The 23,892-nt window shown below is 42.2% G+C and overlaps 1 pseudogene; it reads right to left on the bottom strand.

Annotated features, from left to right (window-relative positions):
* Positions 1–5,295: 5,295 nt before the first annotated feature.
* On the bottom strand, positions 5,296–11,080 carry LOC124705330 (annotated as a pseudogene).
* Positions 11,081–23,892: the final 12,812 nt, after the last annotated feature.

Below are 23,892 nucleotides of genomic sequence, written 5' to 3'. Positions count from 1 at the left end.
AACACAAGTTCCTCAACCGAGGAGTTAGTATATACCAAGTCACAAAATATATAGACTTGGCATTAGTTTTCATCAAACCTAGTTGCTCCTAAAATACACGTCATCATCATGATCATCATTATTGTAGGGGTTCATAGCAGAAAAAAAAATATAACTAGCGTATTTCTAGATGTTCGAGTTTGTACCTTAAACTGTCACGGTCACGGTCCGAAATAAATCCTAGAACTTCTTGACACACCAAGAAATGGATTATCCAATCGAGCGAAATGCTTGATGAGCGACCAGAACAAACCAAAAAAAGGAAAGAAAGATAATCGATGTTGGAAACAACTTGAAAGAAGCATCACTGCCCTTTCAAGAGGGGGAGATGGAAACGCATGCGCACATGCGTTATTCCGTACTCCAACTTGCAGGTTTAGTTCGCTTATCTACGCACACTGGGCTTTAGATTCTAGGCTGAGGGACATTGAGGTCATGGATTTCTTCGGCCCATGCTCTCCTGTCCACCGTGCATGTGGTTCCCATGTTGTCTTCGACGCCTTTCGTCTGCATGGGGACAAGCCACGGTCCGAACTGCATCTTATTGCCAGCGCTCTAGGCTCTATCTAGTTTCTCGGCTCAACCGCAGAATACAACAAGTTCTATAGTTTGGGATATGGATATTTCTGAATTCGAATTACAACCAGAGAGGAAGGAAGAAAAATTCTACACACCGGAGCTAGACCGGAGCCTCTTCTAATTCGCCGTTGTGTACGGTCATCGGCGTATTTCCTTATATCTTTCCCAACCGCCGCTTGCTAGCTCATCAACGGGCCCAGGAGTGAGCTGGGAAATGGGTACTCTCTTTGTGTGTTCATCGTTCCCTCTCAGCCACTGCTTGTGGTTCTTTTTCGAAAGTATTGTCGCTAACATTCCCCTTTCCTTGGAATGTGGCTTGTCCCCAAGCTAATGACTCCATTTGTCTCGACCATTGTACCAGAACTTGGATTACCACCATTGGCCCTTGTTGTCGGAGCTGATGCTGCAACACCTGCAATACATCGATAGGTGATGGAAAGCACAATACCTGTACATGTGCTCCAATGACTTTTTAAGCTGAGATACATAGATCATATGATGGATGCGACTAGTAGAAGGTAATGCTAGACGATATTTCATTTCGCCAACACTTCTTAGGGGCCATAAAAACTTGAAGAGTAACTTGTGGTGAGCCCTAGGAGCAACATGAGCAACATGGGATTGCCCATAAGGCTGCACCTTCAAGAAAACAAACCCCCCCCCCCCAACAAACTGCCTTTCCGATCTATTCTTGTTTGCCTCATGTTTCATCCTCAACCTAATGCGCTCCATGTGTTGCCTTAAGAGTTCCTACATCAACTTTATGTCCTTGAGCAGTGGCAGAGCTTGCCAGGAAATCTGGGGGGGGGAGAAACCAGAAAAAAGCATCATAGGGGGGGCAAAAAGCTCAAAATTTTCTAATATAAGCCTTATATATATATATTTATATAATTTCCTTCACTAATTTTCCAAAAGCTGGGAGGGTGGTGGGGGCGGTGCCCCCCTGACTTCTACATAGCTACGCCAGTGTCCTTGAGCCAAGCTTCCAAGCCAGGAATAGGACATGCACTTTGAGGTGTAATCCCAATTGTCTTAGTGAATGGCCATACAAGACTTCCGAAGGTGATTTACCCATAGTTGAACGCATACTAGTGTTGTACCAAAACTTTGACAAGGACACACACTGAATCTACTTGGTTGGACATGCATGTGCAAAACAATGCAAATAACCTTCAAACCTTGATTAACACCTTTGTTTGCCATCTATTTCAGGATGGTAAGCAGAACTCATACCTAGTGTAGTGCCATAAAAGCAAACAATTGCCTCCAAAATAAACTGTTTAACACCTTATCTCTATATGTTATAATCTTCTTAGGTTAACTGTGTAACTCAAATATATTGTCTATGAGAGCAACAACAACATCTGAAGGAGTAAAAGGATGATCTAGAGGAATAAAGTGCGACTACGGACTACCTACTGAATTTATTCAGCGCAACTAATATGCAATTAAAACGGCCATATTTTGGCAACCCCTCGATGAAATCCATCAAAAATACTTGCCAAGTAGAATCAGGTACAAGAAGAGGTTGGAGTAATATTGGATACTTGGCCCTGCCAGGTTTAGCCTGTTGGCAAGTCATGCACCATTGTACAAATTGGTGAACAAATTGGTGAACAGACTTGAACATGCCTTTCCAAGAGAACAACTAATGGACTGCTGCAATATTGGCACATTTAGAATCCAAATCTTGCCATCCTTGCGAATTATACCATTCCTCAAAGTATACTTTTTAAAGGAATTCCTCAAAGTATACTTGTCACCATCACTTGGCCCAATTGCCAGACGTTGTAAATTTTTTAGGGTTGTTTTATCCTGCTAATAAGTATCGATAATGGTCAAGTGCTGCTCAGAACAGCTGATGGGACACAACATTGGTGACCCCTGCGTTAGAATATTGACCGATGCACGCAACCGATGGGGTTGATTTGACCGCACAAAGCGCGCAGAAAACAGAGCAACCCCTCAACTCTCTTCTTGTTGTCTATGGTCATCAACATCTTGCTTTATATCTTGCCCAATCGCCGCTTGCCAGCTCGTCAGCGGGCCCATGTATGAGGTGGGAAACGAGTACTCTCTTTGCATGTTTGTTGGTTCCTTCTTAGCCACGGATTGTGGTTATTGACGCTAAAAGAAGGTTAAAGGTAGGATTTTTTCTAGGAGGAAGAAAAAATAGAACATTAGTTTTCTGCTTTTAAATCTAAACTGTTACACATATGCCATGTGCCACTTGTTAGATTTGATCCACCCATGTGAATTTGTGGAGGAAGTCGCATAAAATTGTTTTCGTAAGCTGTAAGCACAACCCAGAGCTCGCAAGAGAACTGGGCCGGCACCAAATCATCTTTGTTTCTTGAAAAACAAGTTTCGGCCCATTCCCACATCCGAACTGTTCCTCTCTCTCACCGTGTCACACGCCCACCCGCCCGTTGCACGGCGCGCTGCGCTCTGACCTGCGAGTCTGCAACCCCGCCGCCGCCGCTCGCAGGCTCTCAGATGTCGCCGCCGCCGCCGTTCCCATCACTTTATGCCCTACCTCACTCGTCCCATTCCCCACCTCCTCCTCGTCCGCTGCCTCTCCTCCGCTCACCTCAGATACCGCCACTTCCTCCTGCGCTTCGCTGCCCTCGCCAAGGAGCTCTCCGACAAGCCCGTGCCTTTGCCTCCCCCGCCCCGGCCACGGTCCCCGCACCCATACGACTACAACCGCCTCATGTCCGCGCATGCCGCATTCGATGCCAGCGCTGGATCCGGCGCCGGCGCCGGCGCCGACCGCGCCCTCCACCTGCTCGACGAAATGCGCGGCCTCCTCCACCGCCAACCAGACGCCGCCTGCTTCACCACAGTCGCGGCAGCGCTCTCCTCTGCCTCCCGCCCGGGAGCCGCGCTCGCCGTGCTCGAAGCGATGGCCGCGGACGGTGTCGCACCCGACACCGTGGCGTGCACGGTCCTGGTCGGGGTGTACGCCTGCCACCTGCAGCGGTTCGACGCGGCCTACGAGGTCGTGCGGTGGATGACGGACAATGGTCTGGCCCCGGACGTTGTTACCTACTCCACTCTGATCCGTGGGTTGTGCAGTGCTGGGCGGGTGGCTGAAGCTCTGGGCGTGCTGGACTTGATGCTGGAGGAAGGGTGCCGCCCGAATGCGCACACATATACACCTATCATGCACGCGTACTGCACCACTGGGATGATTCATGAGGCCAAGAAGCTGTTGGACTCGATGATCGCTGCTGGATGTGCTCCAAGCACAGTTACTTACAACGTCTTGATTACAGCTCTTTGCAAGACTGGCGCTTTCGAGGAAGTAGAGGTGCTTCTTGAGGAGAGCAGCTCAAAAGGGTGGATGCCGGATACAATCACATACAGCACTTACATGGACGGGCTATGCAGATCCGGCAGGGTGGATAAGGGCTTCGCGTTGGTCGATAGGATGCTATCCAATGGATTGCAGCCTAATGAGGTTACTCTGAATATCCTTCTTGACGGCGTCTGTCGCAGCTCAACTGCGTGGGGTGCAAAATGCCTTCTGGAGTGCAGTGCAGAGCTTGGATGGTATACCAGTGTTGTCAACTATAACACGGTCATGAGGAGGCTTTGTGATGAGAGGAGATGGTTGGCCGTTGTCAAGCTGTTCACCGACATGCCGAAGAAGGGCATAGCTCCAAATAACTGGACCTTCAACATTGTAGTCCACAGCCTCTGTAAACTTGGGAAGCTTCATTACGCGCTTTGCTTGATGCGGAGTGAAGAGTTCGTTGCCGACGTCGTCACATACAATACATTGATCCGCCATCTCAGTTTGTCGGGGAAATCTAACAATGTCTATCTCTTGTTTCATCAGATGCTTGAAGAGGGCATTGCTCACAATGAAATCACCTATAGTCTTGTCATTGATTGTCTGTGTAGAGAGGATAAATTCACGGTGGCTCTTAGCTGTTTCTACCGATCACTCCAGGATGGTTTCTTTCCGTCTGTTATTTCCAGTATTGTACGAGGCCTCATTGTTGGTGGTAAGCTTGATGAACTGCATACTCTGATTGGGTGGATTCGTGGACAAGGCTTTGCAATAGATGTGTACATGTACCAGGAAGTGATCATTGCTCTTTGTAAGAATGGATACTGTCAAGGCACAGAAATGTACAAAGCATGCCACATATTGGAAAGAATGCTCAGTTTGAGATGACATTACTCCAAAATTTAACACGAAAGAAAATTTCACTTCTGTTGCTAACATTGCACTTTCCAAGAACTGGATAGGATAGCCTGGATAATTTTGGTTTCAGCATTTTTTCAGTTGCTGTTTCTGTTGCTTTGTTTTCTTCATGAAATTGTAACTTTTGTGTCCAAAACTATAAATGCTTGTTGACCCTAATTTGTTTTGGCGGAAATTAGTTTAGACATATCCAAAATTTTCAGAACTCTCGTGGCTTACATTTCTATGACTTTATTACATGCCCTTGCATCATAATGCCAAATTGTTCTGGTGTAAGTACTTAATAATTCAACTAAATACTGTAAGTTTGAGTAGTTGATTTTTAAGTGCTCAGAGACTCAGATCATTATCTTGCAGTAGTTCTAAAGTTGCAATTTCATTGTGCCAGCACATGCTAATGTAGTGGTGCAACTGTTAAGCATGTATGGTGTACATTCTGCCACGTCTTGCATTTCCTTTTTGCACGAACATGTACAAGATCACCAAAAATCTAGAAACTTTACATTTGCTCATGAAAGAAATCTTCAGGCAGGGCGCATCCGACTGAATTCTCCTTCATTAGTGCCAGAACTGGAATTGAACTTACTATCTACTGGTGTGTTCATGCGAGCCTGCCGCCTCGTCGCAACTAGTGGGTTCTTCTCTTCTTCATCCATGGCAACAAGTTCATACATGTCATTTTTCTGGAAGACTGGGTGCACATACGCATCCTTCAGGTATTCCCTCAAATTCAAGGTCGGGTCATTTGCCCGTTCCAATGTGTCCTTCACCATGGCTTCCTGCAAAACCAAACAGTAAGTATATACATCAAGATTGTTGTAGCTTAATATGTGGCCCTTATGATGAACATGTGCATGAGGAATAGGTGTCAATCCTACCTGCAAAGGGAACTTTATAAACGCTGGTTCAAACCGACCTTTGCAAACATAGTGGAACCATATGGTCAGTACAGGAAGAGGAAGAAGAGCGACAGTGGATTTCTCTGCTTCCTGTGTGCTCAGCAGTCCTAGTAGGAGGATTTGTGATACTATTAATGCAGCAACAAGTCGCCTTTGCACATCTGGCCAGAATAGCGCACCGCTCTCGTATTGCTGGCTATAGACATTAATGATCTTGTAACGAAAGAAGCAGAAAAATGTATTAGTAGCCTGTGCTAATAGAAGAATTAAGGCACCCTAGAAGGCATATTATTTTCGTCTGCTACAGGAAACATTCACCTGGGTACTAAGAATGGCATGAACAGTTATGATCATAAATATGTGTGTTGTGACAATTTGATGTGATGACAGGAAACATGCTTGTGCAGAACCTCACAAAAAGAAATAAAAAAACATACAGGTGAAAGAACATAAAGAAGCATGACTTGGACTCGAGCGAGGACTAATACCTGGTGTCTGAAAACGAGATAGGCAAGGCTGAAGAACACAATAATGAAAGGAAGAAGGATTGGTGTGACAACAGCATATACAAGTCCTAGGAGGAAGTACAATTGTATTCGTGGTTCAGTGGTGCCAAAATCCAAGCTCCCAGGATCCATGGCCTGCTCGCGATCCTGTTCAGTCCTGACCAATAAAGCATTCTTTATATGGAACATGACCAGTGGCTTCAACCTAAGAACTTCAGCAGCGACACCAGCCCATCCATCAACCATTACATATGTGATGAAAAATGTTGCTTTCATGGGAATTGATTCTCCAACAGTCTCTGGAATTCTTGTGGCAACAGAAGGAGAAGAAATGACAAAACATTTAGATGGCAGTAAATATCGACAAAGTAGTTATACTAGAAATACCATTATAATGCATAAAATTGATGGAAATATCAGGCTTACTTGTTAGCTGGCTGGTGGATAAAAGTGTCAAGCTGTTGGAATGCTGTTCCAGTTATTACACTCCCCAAGAATACATTGACAAAAATGAACAAAAAGTATTTCGACGCTGTCGTCCTGTCCAATCCAGAGATTGATATGTGGCCTTCAATCTTGCTCATGGTCATTAGAATCATTGGGAGCAGTATAAGGAATATTTTTAATGCGATCCCTGGCAAGAAACCTTGAATAACTGACTTCAAAGAATTTCTGCAAGACATTGCATTGATAATGAAAAATGGACCCAAAAGGCAATATCTTCCATACTAATCAAGGTAGAATAGAGTATAACTTTTAGTAATCAAGGTTTCCAGCACTGGGAACAATATACCTTCTTACAAAAAGAGATAGTACATCATGGCTACTCACTTTATATCATGTTCAAATCTGACTTTTAGGTTCTTGATTTCCATGTGCTTTTAAATATTGTCCAATGTAGCAACTCTCAATGAAGGAGTATATTATGAAACAGAACTTTACACTATATAAGATGGTATGATGCTCTTCTGATGTTAAGAATGTCTACTGATGAACTGCAAATGTTGGACATCAAAATTGGCTAAACTGCTCCATAACCATATAATTGAAAAGATCATCCCAGTTGGAGCGGACCATTGCCATGCCACTGACATTTGACCCTGTAGCCCACTTGAAAGCCTCACATGTCATGGTAATTTGAAGTTTGTACATCTTTCGATGGCACCAAGCTAATTTATCAAATTGAAATGTGTACACGATAGCTCTTAGGCCATGACTAACCTATTAGCATGGCAGGATTCAGAAAATCCTTTCTGTTATTGAAAATTCAATTATAAGCTAGTAGCAATTTAACTCACCTTTCTATTATGGGTTTCAAGAAAGGGAGCACCCGCTCAAGGTCATCTACATTTGCCAAGGATTGCACAAATGCAATTGGTATCATGAAGAAAAATGTCAGGAAGAAGACCGCAACGGCCATGATAAGCCTCCTAACCGAGAGCTCAACAAAAGGGATTGCGAGATTAGGCCAGTAGATGTCACGAGGTTCTGGAGCCCACTCGGTTAGCCAGACCGTCGGATTACTAGTCTGCTGTGTTTGAGCACAAACAGCAGCCCCCACTGACTTTTGAAAGACACAAATGCTGCAGGCATGATAGAGTTAGGGTCACTCATCACCTTTTGTCTCTCCTCATCTTCCTGCAAGACAAATTAAAGATTATCAGTATTGGTCAGTATTATGGACGTACAATGAGCTGTGCTGTACAATCAAAGGAAGGATGGTGCTTGATAGTCTGATGACTATCAAGATAATGAAATTGAACGGGACCATTCCTTTCAATGAAACTACCTGTTTACACAGCTCCTCAATTGCTGATTTGTAATACTCTATAGCATCCACTCTTTGGCCCCAAAGACCCCACAGTCCTGTCTATAAAAGAGGTAGTTGAGGCATACCACTTGTAAGATTATATCATACAGTGAAATAGCTTTGTTATAGATGAAAAATAAGCTTTAATTTGCATGCTTTGCAAATGAGGATATCATACCTTCACAGTTGGTTTCTTTGCAGGTCTACGAGCATGCTGATTTTCGTAGTAGACCAGCCAGTTGTGCAATCCTTTCTTCTTCTCAACCAAACCGGCAAGGGTGTTTGCATTGTATACAATCTGTTGATCAAATACTCAACAAATTACTTCAAATGGGATAAAAAAATCAACTTGAATTTTGTTATACATGGGATCCTTCTTTACAGAAGAGTAGACAAATGCTTCTACTTCAGACGAAGAGTATAGAAGAGCTTGCACTTCAGCTCAAGAGTAAAAAACAACTGAAATAAATATAGCTTGCTTCAATTCTTTTTTTCTTGGTTTTCAATAATATTTTTTTATTCACCATAACAATGCCACAGTTCTCAGAAGATCGGAAAAAGTGAAACCTGATGACTAAGGTAATGATCCCGATGATTCACAGCGAAAAAGTGCTCAACATGCTCACTAACTGTTTCGTCTGTGTCCGGCGGTACATTTCTCACAAGTACCTAAATAAAGCAGGACAATGGTTAAGAATAGGAAACTCTATACAACATTAAGTTTGCGCTAAAAAGAGCTCTAACGGAACAAGTGTAGAACCATGCAAAGTTAACATTAAATCTGATGAATACTCAAATCCATTAGTTAAACTGGTACGAAGAATACATCTTACTGTGTACTGATCAGGTCGACGATTCTGATTAGCAAGAAAGCGCAATCTCATAGTTGTGACAACTTTGTATTCATGATACAACACGTAAAATGTCCAAAAGGTAAACACATAGGCCATCACTATGTGTGCCCAAAACCTATGAAAAAATACAACAGTTCAGTAGAACACTTGTCAGCCAAAGTGAAGAAGCAAGCACTGAAAAATACATGCATAAGAAGAGATAATTTGTAGCTATATGAACAGGCAGGTGCTTGGGAAAAAATAATTTATTTCATACAATTTTAATTGCAGATATGAAGTTTTTGTCTTGCTCAGGATATATGCAGAGCCTGCCTATGGTTTTTCTGGAAGCACCTACAGTTCAGTATTATCCCTAAATCATTGAAATACTTCAAACTGTTTTTTCTCGTACGACACAACTACATGATGGTAGTTAGTACTAAGATCACTGATATAGAATAATACGTCAACTTTAGCGATCTTTAAATACTCAGGAACACACATCACATAACTCTTCAAAGAAACAACACATGATCCATGCTGGTGTTGCAAGTAGTACACTATAGATGGAGTAAAGAGAAGTATCACCTTTTTGAACCTTTTCCAAGATTCGATATTGAAAGCTTGTCAATTTCATCATAATTTAAAGTCTTCTCATTTTCCAAGGTTCCACTAGTCCAATTAACAGGTACTAGGACAATAAATGCCAGCACAGCAATTGGCACAAATATTTTTAAACTGTAAAGCAAGAAAGCAATGCCCCATCAGTAAATGCAATATGTTTGCCTATCACAATCAGTGTGATCTACATGTGTAGTAGAGAACTCGAGGTCATCCTTTTGGAGCTTGGAAGGCATGAAAGTGAAACACAAAATAAAGTTATGTGATATTGAGAAACATGAATATTATGCTGACCCAAGAAGATAGATGCGGACATATACTGCGGAGTCTAGTCCTGCGTGCTCAATTAACTCAGGTTCTGGCATTTGCAGTGCTGCGGGCATCCAGTTCAGAAACCGGAGATATGTCGACATATCAGCATTGACAAATTTGGAGAAACCAGCTCTTGTGCCTCTTGGGCTGCTTCTTGTCCCTTTGAGGTACCATCTTGGAAAGTATACTCGATCATTAATAGGTTGTATCCTCAGAAGTGCAAACGCTAGAAGAAAACCCAGTGCGGATAATATGTTTATTCCCGCAGCGACGCCAATGTCGTTTAGAGAACCCATCTCTCTCTACAGAGACTCACTCCAGAACACGTTTCATCGAAAAGTAGTTAACTGCAAGGCTAATATCTGCAGAGAAAAGAAGAAATGGTAACAAAAAAAATGTGTGTTAGAGTTAAAATATTGGAATGGCTATCTCTTGCCAGGTTGAATGAAATCAGGTCATGATCATTAGCAACTCAAATGTCCTGATAGATTATGAACGTCAAATTCAAGTGACTATTTTTTTTTGGGCTACTTGGAATGCTTGCTGCAGTTCATATCTAAACTCCATACTACACAAATCTGTATAGCCATATATAGCAATAACATGCGCACCTGTACAATGACCGATCAAACTAGCTGAACAACATATTTTGTTGTTTTGAATGGTTGAAACCACAGAATTAAGAAGAGTCAGAGGCAGGAAGTGTCTGCATTTTTTGCACAGTATAAATAAAGTCAATCAGTTATTGGTACCTGAGTCTGGATTATAAGATGGAAACATATTATCGGCTTGTCAACATAATTTCTACCCTCAGCAGATTCTGCTTGAACATATATACTGTAGTAACTAGTGTCACTCTCATTCATGTAAAGATGTAGTTATTCAAGTGCTGGGCCCAAAATTAAAGGAAAAAAATATAGATCGAGAGGACACGGAATTTCCTAATTTTGCGTCTATCGCCTAATGCAAGCAATTCGTGCATACATTCGCATTATTTGATCCCATGACTGATTAATGACCCACAATGTCCAAGCAAACGCTAGAAGAATAGAACATCTGCAAAACTTATTGCTGCTTCTCTATGCCGATAAACACATGAACGCCATCACACATGAAAAGAAGGCCATGGAATTTTCAATCAAGGCGTTCGAGATTGCATCGTGAGACAGGTAGGAGGGAATTTTACCTCCTAGGCGCCCCGGCCTCAGGCTTCGCCGGACGATGCTTCCTGTGGGAGGAGTGCGTGCGCCGCCGCGATCGGCGCGCCGGCCACCCGGTCGGGCAGAGACGGATGCGTGGGGGAGGGTCGGCAGGGAAACGAAGAGAGATTTGCGACGCCGTACGTTGAGATTACTTGGATTTGGTCAGGTTTTGGTTATTGGCTCTGGGATGGGACCGACGACGCCGGGCCGGCACGCCGCGTTTCCGGTTCCTCGCCTCGGATGGCGCGCGACTCCATTTGTGACCTGCTGCGGGTCGCGCCGGAAATAACGATATGGCGACAGGCGAGGGGTGGCGGTGGCCAACTGAATTGCACTTTAGACCGGCTCAAAAAATAAAAATTTGAATTTGAATCAAATTGTACTCTTTTTTCGAAAAAGTTCACCGATCTATCAGTAATCATCAACAATAACCACAAAAAATCTCAAAGTAATAAAAATTACAAACATGTCATTAGATCACCTGTCTACTAGTACAGAAACAAACAGGTCGTTGGTTCACCTATCTACTATTACGGACACTGGAGTGAGCCGAAGGAGCACCACCATCCTCGTGCCCCCTCGGTTGAGTTGGGCAAAGCTTATCGTACTGGAGTTTGCTGTCATCATGCTATTGTCCCAAGCGAACAACACAACAGATCAACAACCATTACCAACGATGAGAACCGTAGATCAGAAAAGCTAGACATGCAACCACATCAACAAACATGAACATCGATTGAATCCCAGAGGATCCTCTCGGAAAACAGCTCCACACCCCCTCCACCTACGCTAGGTGGGACGCAGGAGCGTGGATAGAGTGGGAGGACCTTATTCTCATTTCAGGATGTCGCCGTCATCTCACCATCCCACAAAAGGCACTGATACAGCCTTTGAAAAGGAAAACATAAACCTCCAGCCAACAAGGATACATGGTGCACCGCAACTTCAGGGCCCCAAGGTCACCGGAGGCAGAACAGAATGGTTGCGTTACCGGTGAGGGGAGGCGGAAACCCTAGATTGGTGTTGGAACCAAATTTTACCTTAACGCTTACAATTGTGTTCTAGGATAGGGTTGGAACTAACGATAATTCGTTTATTAATTTAATTGTCTGGCCAAACAAACATGTACTACAATTATTTCCGCTATTTTTTTGTTCGAAGCACGCTAGAGTTTAGTAATTTCAAACCAAAGCATCATATATTTTTCATTTCGAAAAAAGAAGTATCATATATTTCTCCTTTTGTCGATTTTCTTCTTTGCATTCTTTTCTAGATTTATTTTACTGATGTTTTCATTTGTAAAGCTTCTTTTCTAGTAGTAATTTGTTATGATTCTTTGTTTGATGTAGTTTTTGCTCAAACCTTCCTTCATATTTTTTTCATGAACGAGTGATTTTGCATTTTTTTTCACATAAAAATATAATGAATACGCATGGGCCACCTTCATCTTGATTTCAACTAGCTGCTCCCCATGACCCCATGTCCCAAATTAGTTGTGGTAGCTTTGGTCGTATTTGGTCTAGATACGGTGTTTTAGCAGAGGTTCACTTATTTTGGAAAAATGACAACTAATTTGGAACAGGCCGGGAGGGTAAGAAACAATTTTCTTGACACAGAGGAACATCGTTTCTGTGATGACTCATGTGAGCTCTCTGAATATATTCTAGCACATAGACCTTGTTTTTACACTTTATGTTTGCACCAATATCATTGAAGTATTATGTGTGTAATATAGATTTTTTGCACTAGTCTAGCACACAGACCTTGTTTTACACTTTATGTTTGCACCAATATTATTGAAGTATTATGTGTGTATTATAGATTTTTCCCCTAGCAAGTACAGTATTATTTTGTCTTCGACACACTGTCCACGCATGCATTGATTAATTGGTTCCCAGTTCTTGCATGCCTATAATAATTGGGGTTTTGTATTAAAGAACACGTCATGCACACCCCTTGTGTGTGTGGAAAATTGTACTAGTCAATTCTTTTATCAAGTTCTGTGGTAGTCGAGTTGCTTATTTTCCCAAGAGATACCACTTTTGTGAGGTTATTTGCGGAAGGCTTGATAGGCAATATTCACAACTGTTGGTTGTCAATTTTTCGCAGATTATTGCTCTAAGTAATCTTTCTTCGCTCGCTTACATATTTTCTGGGATACTATGGGTGTCACACTTCTAGCTTGCAGACCTAATCTGGAGATGGAGGTCTTCACAACCACGGATTGAGTTTTAGTGCCTAGGTATATGTGCATGATTTGTTTTATTGACATTATCGTGTTCATTTCTATTTGTACCCCAGAAAAGAACATAACTGAGACTTGAAGCAAAGTCCCATACTTATAGAGGAGGAAGGTATGGAGTCAAGTACTTTCCAAGTTTGTTCAATTTGGTTCAATTGCATTTAAAAAAGTAGGAAAAGGTCACGTGGGCCAAGCATGCATCATGGACTTGGTAGATCAACTTCTTCTATATAAAGGATGAAGATGTTACCAAAGCGATCACAGGTCCAGTAGTAGCCAGGCGGTTCTCGGTGCCACATTATGTATTGTTCAATTCTCGCTGTACATACTAGGCATTGGAGGCAGTGGGAATTTATTCAGAAGGGGCACTGGATGATTCAGCTAAGCTTGAGCAGGCAGGTCTAGTATAAGGCGAGCTCCTTCCAGTGGAGCCAAAGTTTGTATCTGCTTCTAAAACTTCTAGAGAGAGCAGTAGAATTTCTTGACAAAAAACAAGAAAATGCCACCTTGATTACGAAGAACAACACCAATCCCTCCGCTAGCGGGCTTCGCTTCGCAAGGTCATGCATCAAGGCTGACAGCATGTTTGGCAATCGATGGGAAAAGGAATGGGACTTAAGATGAGGAAACTGGTGGAGGGATTAAACATGAGACTTTGCTAGTTAGTCCCAATCCTTCATTCGACAACTGTGGGAATTCTCCTTGAGAAATTAGCGTGAACCGTTTCTTTATGTCCCAATCTCACGAATTAACAGGGTCTCCCCTTGGGAAGAGATCTGTGGGAATTGGAGGCCCCAACTCCCCTTCCCCATCCCACCTAAATTCCCTAGACCATGAAACAAACAACAGATTTATTAGGCTCCCTCCCTCAAACTCTCATTCCCTATGCCCAATTCCCTCCAACTAAACAGGCTGTGAGAACATATCCCTGTACTCCCCAGCTGAGGAGTACTCCTGCTGCACCGTGCAAATTGTAACCGTGGGATGTGTCAACAAGGGACAGGACTGAACTTGTTATGATGTGCGGCCACTTCCCTTGGTTCTTTTGCAAAACGACCCAGTGAAATGTTCACCTTGCAGCCAGAGCCCCCCAGATTTATTCTATCGTCCCGTTGAACATAGAAACCAAAATACAGTAAGATTCAAAATCGAGCTACGTTCTCTCAAACCTCGGAGGCCTGATGCATGCAGCGCATCGAATTGGACCTCACTGGGGTCATATCCTCGAGCATCAGACCAAAGCCATGCTGTCCTATGCGGCGGTAACGACAAGGCTAATCTGAATTTGGAACCAGGCATCGAACATCCATTATTTCACGAGGACCCATTATTTTTTGGTCTGGAATTACCTTAAGTTTTCAAGACATAGTAGGTTTGTTCGTTTTTTTAAGAACACGGGGCTTTCTCTACTATTTAAAAAGACTAAACGGGTTCCCTATTCTCCTAGCCACCGATACATCAAATCTTTCATCGTCCTCGACATAGCCTTCATCGCTCTTCGACGGTTCCGTTGTCCCGCAAGCGCCAAACTAGGCCAAGCCCAACGACCTCGCAAGGAACATGAACTCACTCTCATCCGCATCCACTCCACCCCGCTCCCACCGACTATGAGATGCAGACGGACGCCGTCCTAGATGACGAGATCTAGAGGGACACCGCCCTAGGCGACAACGTGATCCAGAGGGAATGGACTTAAACGTCTGAGCCTGGAGTGGGGCTATGGCGTAGCACACTCTCCGCGATAGAGGCAAGTGGCAGTCGAGACCCCCCCTGCTCACGAAACTCTCTCCGAGGGAGTCGTCCTCCAATGCCTCCCGAAACTGGGCACCGACAAGCTCCGATGGTCCAGATCAAGACCTCTCCCAATTTGCCGCTTACAGAGCTGAACGCCACTCGGCAAACAATCATCTGCAAAATATCACAAGTGAATAATCATCTTCTCGGGATCCAACTGAATTGCACTTTGGACCAGCTTAAAAATAAGAATTGGAATTTGAATCAAATCGTACTACCTCTTTTTTCGAAAAAGTTCACCAATCCATCAATAATCATCAACAACAATACAAAAAATCTTAAAGTAATAAAAAATATAAATAGATCTGAAAGATCGAGATGTCGCCTAGAGGGGGGGTGAATAGGCAATTACAAACTCTTGCGAATTTGTCTTGTAGGAATGCGGAATTAAACTAATGTTTAGTATACAAGCACAAACCCTAAATATGCTAAGCTCAACTAAGTGTGACAATGGCAACTAGAGCTAAGCAAGATAGGCACAAGATATATGTAGCACAAGTGATAGCAAGATATATGTACTTCAAGCACGATGGCTATCACAAGGAAAGAGAGCTCGGGTATAGAAATAACCGAGGCACGCGGAGACGAGGATGTATTCCCGTGTTCCCTTGCTTTGCAACAAGGTACGTCACGTTTGGAGGAGTGGAGGTCCCACGAAGGATTCCCCGTGCCACGAAGGCTCACCCTATTCTCCGAACCACACCCACGAAGGATAATGGCCCTTTCCTTATGGTTAGCTTTTCCTCCGCTCCGGAGATGGCAAGCTCCACAACCACTTCACAAGCTCCACGAAGGAGAAGCCCGGGCCTCTTCACAATCTTCTTGAAGAGATCACCGGAGCACCAATCACCAAGCCAACTAGGAGGTCACCCTCCAAGAGTAACAAGCTCACGGTCTCTCACTCGAACAAATCGTGGTGGAGAGCTCAACACTATGCAATGATGCAAAGCAAGAACACCGGAGGTGTTCAAGTCCTTCTCACTCAAATCCCACCAAAGCAACGAATGCTAGGATGAGATTGGAGAGGAAGAACAAGGGGGAAAGTCAACCAAAGACTCCAAGATCTAGATCCCAAGAGATTCCCTCACTTAGGGAAGAAATGGTTTGGTGGAAGTGTAGATCTAGATCTCCTCTCTCAAATCCTCAAATATGAGCAAGAATGGTTGGAGGAATCAAGAGGGAGAGCAAGTTCTTCAAATAGCAACAATGGAGGTGAGAGAATGGGAAGAACTAGTTGCTCAAGGTGGAAGAAGGGCTATTTATAGTCTAGGGAGAAAAATAACCGTTGGGGAGAAAACGGGGTGTAAAACGCATAAAAAACGAGCTGAAAAAGTGCCCAGGCCGGCCAGCAGGCCGGTCGAACCGGAGCCTGGGCCGGAGAGGCCGGTGGCCTGCCCGGTCGGATCGGCCCACCGACCGGGGCTGGGCAGAGGCGCGCTGGGCGGCAGATGGCCTTCAGGCGCGCGGGGAAGGCCAGGCCGCGGCTGGGCCGGCGGGGCGGTGAGGCCCAGACGCGGCCGGGAGGCCAGCCAGGCTAAGGCGCGCGGGTGGGCCGGCGGAGCGGTCGGCCCGGTTGCGCACGGGCGGCGCGGAGGCTTCGAGGCCGCGCGGGCCTTCGGCGGCCGAGGCGGCCCAGTCCGGGTCCGGTCGGACCGGAGGGCAAGCTGGGCTGCCCGGCGTCTGGGCCGGTTGGCCGGTCGCCAACCGGGGCTGTCCCGGGTGGGCCGGTGTGTGGCCCGGTCGACCGGTCGGAGACCGGGCAGCCGTCCCCCTTTTTCTTTTCTTTTTCTTTTTCTTCTTTTACCTTTTCTTTAATAACTATTGCTCCCGAACTCCGATTAACATGAAACCAATTTTGTTGGAAAGATAACAACAAATGCTATCCAATAGAAAGTGCAAACACAAGAAACTGTAGGAGGGGATTTTATCATGAATATAAAAGGATAGAACCTTATATCATGAATAACCGGTAAAATCACCCAACCTCGAAAACGCAATAGAAGATGCATGCGAACTCCGTTTTCGATGAACTTGGGCTTGTTGTAAAGCTAGCAACAAGCTCAAGAACCTCACATAGAGAAACACCAAGAAGCAATAAGGATATGCAAAGTATGCAAAGGATTGAGCTCCCTAAGACGATGTGATCAAGTTACCCAACCGAAAGCCCCTCTTAATAGTGCGGCTATGTATCCTATAATCCGGTCTCCCATCAACCACCTTGAGACCGGTAAAAGGAAAACCTAGCAAAGCCATACCTTTGCCTTGCGCATCCCGCTTGATCTTGATGATAGCTCTTCAAGCTCCATACAAGCCGGAATGCCACACTTGATTAATGTTGCTTTGTGAAGACTCACAAATGCTCCCCCATACACTATGACGGGGAAGCTCCATTGATGCACATCTTCACATATCCATTATCACCAAATGGACGGCAAGCTTCAAGCATGTGATCCACTTGAGATGCTCATCTTGAACTTGCCCAACTCAATCCTTGTATCTTCTCATACTCACATAAGATAGAGCATGGCTAATATTGAGTTCCACATAAGAACTCCATCTTCATTTCTTCTTCTTGATCATATCACATATGTATCTTCATACCGATGATCTTGATGCCAATACACAAGATATACCTTTATCTTCATGGCATCCATACTTGAATCCAACACATGGAGTACAAGTAGTACCTATGGAATATTCCTTCATATAAACTCAATGAAAACATTAGTCCATAGGGGTTGTCATTAATTACCAAAACCACACATAGGGGCAATGTACCCTTACAATCTCCCCCATTTTGGTAATTGATGACAACCACAATAAGAGGGTTTATATAATGAATATTAGTGACATGTACGCAACTTATCCGAGAATAAGTTGTATACAAGAGGTTGTATTTGATATGGTCAAGTAACACAAAGCAACTAGTCCATATCAAAACCGGCTCTACTCACACAACTACAACAAATGCAAGAGATGTGAGTAGAACCAATATATATAGTGAAAACTCCCCCACAATGTATGCACGTGTGATGAACATGAATTCATTGCATATATTGTCAAGATTAACCTTTGGGATAGTTTCCACTATATATATACAACCATGCAAGACATATAAATATGGAATGCATGAGAGGCAAAACACTTAAGCACAAACCAATCTTAAGTATAAAACCATTCCTTAAACCCTCTAAACTTCTCCCCCATTGGCATCGATTGTCAAAATGGGTGAAAAATTTAGAAGGCCAATATAATGTGAGTTCCTCCCCAAAGTGTGCACTTCTCATAATTTGAGTGGAATCAAGTGCACATATCCAATGATGAATACTTGAAGGAAGTCAAACTATATTGAGGACCAAAGATTGCATAAAGATAGCATGGTGAAGTGAGCTTCAACAAATAAGGCAAGCAATCAAGGATCCAATTGGACGAAGAAAGATACCATGATAAGAGAGATATAGTGCTCTAAATAAAATAAGAAAGCTCCCCAAGGTTCGTGCATAATTTATAATGTTTGCATTTGAATACAATATGCACAAACATGGAATCCTCACTCCCTATACATCATTTAGAACACACCTAAGATAAAGAGAATATGCTTATCAAGAACAACTTGGGTCCAACAATTACGAATTATGAGTGCATGAAGAAAAACAAATAAACCAAGCACTCATAAATCTTCTTTACCAATAACACTAAAATCAAAAGGATAAGAAGATGGTTGGCAAAGAACAAGGATATCAAGGTGATGGATTAACGCTCTTGTGTATATAAGTTTCTAAAGTGGACAAAATGATCCATAAAGAAACATGCACACACAAGAGGTTAACAAAATAAATAAGACTAGATATCCAAAATGAAGTCATAAAATATACCAAATGATATTTGCTTAAAAAGCATATATAGCCTATGGCTCCAATTTTTACTAGTGGTATATGAATGAGCTTCAACTAAGAAAATCTCAAAAACATCACAACCAACAATAAGGGAAGTAGAGTTAGTTGGAATGTTTTGAGAAAGGCAACAAGTATCATAAATATGGATTTATTTCACAAATTCATCAATATTGCACACAAGAGCTCTTTGAGGAATTGATATGCAATAAATTGCTAGAGAGCATATTTGTGATAGGTGAATCATAAAATATGATATATATAACCTATCATATGCATCTTCTCAAATTACTCAAATGTTCAATAAGAAGTTTTATTATAAAAGGGTTTTTCAAGAACCGCAATATTTTAGAAATAAATAATTTCATGCCAAGATACAACCTACAAGAGGTTGGATGCTATATGAGAATGCATGAATAAGATACTTGTTACCGAGATAGCAATGGCTTGATGTAGTAGATAAGAGTTCATCGATCATCCTAGCTTGACTCCAAATCTCATATGGTGACTACATCTTCCTTATAGATGAGACAAGCCTCCATTGCATCTCCAATATACCTAAAACATCATTCAAGTACATCTTGGTCCCCAAACTTATTGGGTCCAACATGGTTAGTCTAACCACAATATATAGGACACACTCCATATAAACATGTGCATATTTAGATGAACTTTGAGTTTCATGCACACCTTAGCCATTTAGGATATGATGGAGTATATCCTACATAATGGATCAAAAGAAAGCAAGCATGCTACAAGTATAAACAAATTACATATAAGCATGCACCAAGACTTTTAAAGATCCAAGAAAGATATACTTTGGACAAAACACCAAAAGAATTAAATAAGGCATAGAGGTGTCACAAAAACAAATTTGTTGTCCAAATTATATCTAAGAAGCAAATCACAAACGATTTGTTCAACAAAGTTCAACAAGTGAACTAAGAAGAGACCATTGAGCATAAAGGATGTAATAAAGCAAACATGCTCAAAGATTTATCTCATTCACCAATTAAAAACATGTAAGAGGGAATGAGATAGCAAAACTCCCAAAAGAGCAAGGTTCAAACAAATAAACCAAACCCTCTACACTTTTCACAATGTCACAATGTACCGTAAGGAAAAGGTTTGTCTTCCAAAACAAACACTTGATATGAATTAAGAGAATTTATCAAAAGATTTTTCAAAGGGACAAGGAAGACAAATGGGAGCAACAAAGATTTCTTGGAAATAAAATAAGTAAATAAGAAGCAATCCAAGGTGAAGATGATCCATGAATTCAACCACATACAAGGTTATCAATTGTCAAAGACAATGAGTATATTGGAAATAATTTCCGGTGGTGAAATGACAATGGTAGTAAGGATCAACTTCACAATAAAAGGCATAGGATAAGTATATAGAATTAAGCACTATGCACGGATGAAGATTCTTGATAGCTTCAACTAGTCAAACAATCACGCACGGCAATGATTAGAATAACTTGAAGCAAGCGGTGTCCCAAATAAGATATAGAGATATGTATTTGAGGAAAAACCGTACCAAGAATTTCTTACTCAAACAAGAATCCATAAGATGAGCCAATAGAAACTTTTCAATAGAAGTGGAGCTTGTTTGAGCAAACATGCCACCTAGGAGCAAGATAATTAAGAGCATCAACTCTAAGTGGCATAACCTCATATGTTCACATTTTCTAGGCTTGTGATATGTACAAAACATATTACTCCCCCATAATGTGATAAAACATTTCTTCTAAATAAGAGGCAACTAAAATTCAACTAGAGATGATTAATGGATATTTAGAATTTGAATTTCTCATGAGTATGACACACCACATAGTGACTAGATAATCTTGCAATATCAATACTAAGTGGTGGTATCCATGTACACATATTTTAAAGAAAGAGAGATGCACAAAGCATATCACTCCCCCAAAATGGGATGTTCCATTAATCACTTCAAAGAGAGCCAAATAAGATATCATCAAGATGCATTAGGCTCCAAAACAATACACAACTATATGATGAGTCAAACAAACATACTTGAATACACAAGATCGGTAAGTAAGACACAACACATACACACAAATATTTGGTACAAAACCAAACATGCAAAGGGGCAAGTAACTTACAATAAATATGATGAGTTGAATTATAAGTTACCGCAAGGAGGAACATTGGATATAAGATATAGATGATAATCCATATGACTTGGCTTGGTCAAAATATAATATATGAAGATCCCTTAATTCTTCATGAATTAGCCAAATCTCCAATGACCTCCATTTGTACCTATTGATCAAGTTTGAGATTGTTGGTCCCCAACCAAGTTGGGTCCTAAGAGATTAGTCACAATAGGCTTGGCAACCCAAATGGTTCTTTTCTTGAAACCACTTTGAGTTCCAACAAACTTGGCAAACACATTGCCATCCTCATCCTTCCCTAGAGAATAATCATCATCAACAATTATAGGGTTAGATAAGGTACCACCTAAGCAAGAAGAAGCAAAGTGCCCCTTCTCACGGCATAAGTAGCAAGTGTTTCCCTTTCTCTTCTTTATTGATTTCCTCTCTTGGGGAACATTATCTTGATTCTTCTTGGGAAGTGGCCTATCTTCAACTTGAGGTCGAGCATGAGCTTGACCTTGACCTTGTGGCCGTTTCCCTTGTTGTTTCTCACTCAAGTGCTTCTTCTTCAATGGGCATGATCTAACATGATGCCCTTCAACCTTGCACTTGAAGCAAACCAACTTGGCCAGATCATTGACTTTATCTTGGCCCTTCTTCTTGTTGCTCTTGCTTTTGGACTTGTTCTTGTTATTGGAGTTGAATCCAAGTCCACTTTTGTCATTGGGGGATTGTTGCACACTTAGCATCTTGTCAAGTGCGGATTTCCCTTCATGACGCTTTTCCAGGTCTTTCTTCAAAGAAAGGACTTGAGCCTCGAGCTCTTTTATTTCCTCTACATGGTTAGTAGAAATACAAGTACTAGAGGAAGTAGAAGCTTCATTGTTAGAGCAACAAGGCAAAGTGAGTAATCCAACACAAGGTGTATCACTAGTTTGACTAGATGGATTACAAGGACTAGCACATGGCAATATAACATTTGTAGTAGAGATTGTGCTAACATCCATATGAGGCTCACAAGATGTTACCTTAGTGATACTTGCCTCATAAGCTAACTTTAGCCCATCATAGGAAATTAGAAGATCATCATGAGAGCTTGAGAGCTTTTTATGATTTTCTTCCAATTCCCTATAATTGCTAGTTAGCAACTCAAGTTGAGCCCTTAGCTCAACATTCTCCTCTAAGGTAGATGCTTCACAAGAATTAGAGTTAGTAGCACAAGCATCAACAATAGTTTTCTCATTTTCATGCATATAGGATTCAATTTTTTGTGTAAGCATAAAATTAGTATGCTTCTCATCTTTTAGCTCATGCTTGAGGAGAGTGAATCTCATTTCCTCATTTTCAACATGGGACTCCAACTTCACTATGGTTTCCCTATATTTATTCAAGGTATCCATAGAGTGTTCGAGATTAGCACGAGCTTCTTTATTACCATGAAGAGAAGCATATATCGTTGCCATATTATGCACCAAGATATTATATTCTTCATCATTATCATCATCATCACTCTCATCATTAGAGGAAGTGTTAGGAGTCAAAGTAGGAGATACCTTTGATCCATTTGCCATAAGGCACATGTGCATACCGGAGGATGAAGATGAAGATATTCTTGAATCCTCATTTGAAATCATGTCTTGATCCATAGAGTGTTCGGTTTCCTCTACATTGTTAGTCAACAAACAACTAGAGGAAATATAAGCATTTTGATTATGGGAGCAAGACAAGGTAAGCATATCTTCATGAGATCTATGTAAGCAATTTACACATGATATGCAAGGACTATCAACGCAAGCATGTAGGTCATTTTCAATTCTAGATGTGTTTAAGTCCAAAGAGGAAGCATTACAATAGGATAGAGATGAAGAATCATCATTATTGAGCACAATATCAACATTGCAATTTTCCTCACCACTCACCATATCATTACCTCGTGTCTTGCTACACGTTGGTGAAGTGGAAGAAGATGATAACTCATCACGACCGGAGGTGGAAGCAACTTGGAGCTCTTCATGATGTGAAGGGGAAGAGAGCTCCTCGGAGTCACCATCGACCAATTGAGAAGTGGATCCACCAAACATTTCCTTAAGCTTGATCCACATCTCATGAGACGATTTTCGCTTTATATATATCAAGAACCTACGAAAATCGGGTCTCAAAGAGAAGAAAAGCTCATTAGATACTTGAGCTTCAAGATGTAAGTTTTTCTCATCCTCTAAAGATAGATTTTGAGAATCCATCGGAGGAGAAAACCTACATCTAGAAATTGCTCTATATGTGGACACAAGGTCCGAAGATTACAAAGCAAGCAATTTCGCCACAAAAGATAATTTGTGCCATTAAAGATAATTGTGTCATTGTGCACTATACTAGCCGACATCTTTACTCTCAAGGCGGTGAAGCCTAAAACAAGGAGAGACCTTGCTCTGATACCAATTGAAAGATCGAGATGTCGCCTAGAGGGGGGGGGGTGAATAGGCAATTACAAACTCTTGCGAATTTGTCTTGTAGGAATGCGGAATTAAACTAATGTTTAGTATACAAGCACAAACCCTAAATATGCTAAGCTCAACTAAGTGTGACAATGGCAACTAGAGCTAAGCAAGATAGGCACAAGATATATGTAGCACAAGTGATAGCAAGATATATGTACTTCAAGCACGATGGCTATCACAAGGAAAGAGAGCTCGGGTATAGAAATAACCGAGGCACGCGGAGACGAGGATGTATTCCCGTGTTCCCTTGCTTTGCAACAAGGTACGTCACGTTTGGAGGAGTGGAGGTCCCACGAAGGATTCCCCGCGCCACGAAGGCTCACCCT

This window comes from Lolium rigidum, chromosome 4 (genome assembly GCF_022539505.1).
Source record: "Lolium rigidum isolate FL_2022 chromosome 4, APGP_CSIRO_Lrig_0.1, whole genome shotgun sequence".
Classification (NCBI taxonomy): domain Eukaryota; kingdom Viridiplantae; phylum Streptophyta; class Magnoliopsida; order Poales; family Poaceae; genus Lolium; species Lolium rigidum.
Note: the sequence above shows the minus strand (reverse complement) of the source record. Positions and strands in the feature narration are given on the sequence as shown.